This window comes from Cervus elaphus, chromosome 1 (genome assembly GCF_910594005.1).
Source record: "Cervus elaphus chromosome 1, mCerEla1.1, whole genome shotgun sequence".
In the NCBI taxonomy this organism is placed as follows: domain Eukaryota; kingdom Metazoa; phylum Chordata; class Mammalia; order Artiodactyla; family Cervidae; genus Cervus; species Cervus elaphus.
Genome location: NC_057815.1, coordinates 42,329,625 through 42,332,231, shown reverse-complemented (window position 1 = coordinate 42,332,231; position 2,607 = coordinate 42,329,625).

Sequence of the window (2,607 nt, the reverse complement as noted above, 5' to 3'; positions counted from 1 at the left end):
CACTCGAAGCTGTGATGTGACCAAATCAGCGGTCCCATCTCAACTGACGTTTGATGCGAGTAAGATATCATGTCGATTACTGACCAGACTGTCCCTGGACAGTGGAACAAAGCACTGTTGCCTTGAATCATAAGTCTGTTTTTTTTTGCTTTTTCTTCGTTTTCTTAGGAATGTTCTTTGACCTTCACTTTGCTTCTCTTCAGGGGCCAGAGACTTCAAAGGCTGACAGGGGTGTGGAGCGGGGAGAGGCATTTTAGAACATAAAGAGAGGAACTAGGTGGAGCCTCAAGTTTTATTGAGAAACCACCGCAGAAAAATATCATCTGTGGTTATTCTGGGTAGAAAAGACTCTGGGGTTAATTGATTACTTTCTTCCAGCCTTTCTGTATTTTTCGATTTTCTTTAACAAACATGGAACAATAATACCTACTATTATGATACCAAGTGCTAGACACTGTTCTAAGCACTTACGTGAGTTACCTCATTTCATCCTCACAACTAGCCCATGGTGGAGGGCCTATTTTTACCCCCCTTCTACAGATGAGTAAATTGAGGCCCAAAGATGTTAAGTAACTTTCTCAAAGCTTCACAGCTGGTAAGTGGCAGAGAGAGGATCTAACCTGGGCAATTTGACTTCAGACACTATGGGTTTAGCTGCTATCCTCTACTGTATGTTGTGTTTATAACATAAGAAGGTGGGAATCAGAAAAAGATCTTGACACAAAATTACTCAGAGGCTGCTTGTGTGCTGTCTATTTCAAGCGGTAAAGTAACAACACCAACATTTACCCGGCACTTACTTGGGACTGACTAATTTATTTCCATCAACTCATTTAATTTTTTATAACTTCCTAGAACTGCATTGCCCAGTGTGGCAGCTACCCCTTTATGTGAGGCCACTGGGTACCTGAAACCTGCTTAGTCTTAATTGAGATGTGCTGTGGATATAAAAATACATGTTAGATTTCAAAGACTTAACATTAAAAAAAATTAATTGGGTTAAATAAAATATGTGAAGATCAATTTTTCTTTTTACTCTATACCATATAGGTTGTTGTTGTTGAGTCGCTAAGTCACGTCCGACTCTTGGCAACCACATGGACTGCAGCACACCAGGTTTCCCTGTCCTTCACCATCCCCCAGAGTTTGCTCAAATTCATGTCCATTGAGTAGGTGATGCCCTCCAACCATCTCGTCCTCTGTCGCCCCCTTCTCCTCCTGCCCTCAATCTCGTCACAGAGTCAGACACGACTGAAGTGACTTCGCAGCAGCAGCAACTCTTCATATCAGGTCGTCAAAGTATTAGGGATTCTCTTTATCATATAGGTATTAACTTTTTAAAAACTGCATCTGAGTGGTTGCATGTTTGGCTCACCTTTTCTCTTGGCTAGTGCTGGCCTGAAAGGAGGTGTGTGTTGCCACTGCCTCATTGTCCAGACAAAGAAACTGATGTGTTAAGGAGCCACCGGGATGATCCCGGAGGAGGCAGGATTGACATCCAGGCCTTGGGCTCCACCTTGCCTGTTGCACGGCATTGCTTTCCTCTCTGTCTTCCCAGAGTCTGTAATCCACACTGATCAGACAATCATGTGTGCCTGAAATCAGTAGTGAACAAGGAGTTCCACCAAATTCCCCGAGTCACAAACACGTGCCGGGCACAGGTCACGTGAGAAGCATGGTGCCACCGTCCTCGCTGGATCCAGTACAAGGTGGCAGCTACGATCACTGCTGGTGCTCCTTGAGTGGTCCTCTGCCAGGCACCGTGTCAGGCACTTCATCCCTATCCCCTCATTTCGTCCTCACACCTCCCCATGAGATGGCCCTTTGTAACCCTGACTTTACAGATGAGAGGACTGAGATTTGGCAAAGTTAAAACCATCATCCAGGGTCACACAGTCAGGGTGGGCTGCATCTGGGACTCAGTCTCGACTTTGACCACATTGAGAGTTTGCACTGTTGAACTTGCCAACCGCAGACTAGGGGTCGGGAGGTAACACACATTCCCAGGGGGCTGTTACAGTGCAGGAAGTAACAGGGCAGCCAGCAGAGAGCAGCAGCGCAGGCCCAGGGGCCCCTGTGAACTGGCACTGGTGAATGAGGGACGCGAGAGAGCCTTCTGAGGGCTGAGCTGGAAAATCAACACATCCCACATCAAATCAAGAGACCTGTTTGCTACTGGCTAAGAAAGACTCACTACAACCTAGACAACATGTCTGCAGGAGAAAGATGTGTGGGTGAGAAGGGAGGTTGGCAGAGGAATCCAGGTCTCCCTAGCACTCAGAAGCTTGCAGGTCATCTGTACTCAGGACTAGAATCTTTCTGGAAGGGTCTGGCTTGATCAGTCCTGGAGTGAGGAAGGCACTTTCAAAGGAGACCATCAAGTTCATTCCTCTGGGAATTGTCTCCAAATTGAATGAGCAGTTTGTTTTCTGAGGGTTTGCTTCTGGGGAGAATTTATTTCCCTTTAATTTCTCTGTGGTCAATTAATGAGCACAGCTTTGGAGAATGCACTGGTCTTATTGGGGTGGTGTTTGTCCTCACTCTTGGGCACTTTCCCTTTGGCTTTCTGCTTGTGGATCTCAGACTGTCTCCAAGTCTGGATCTTTC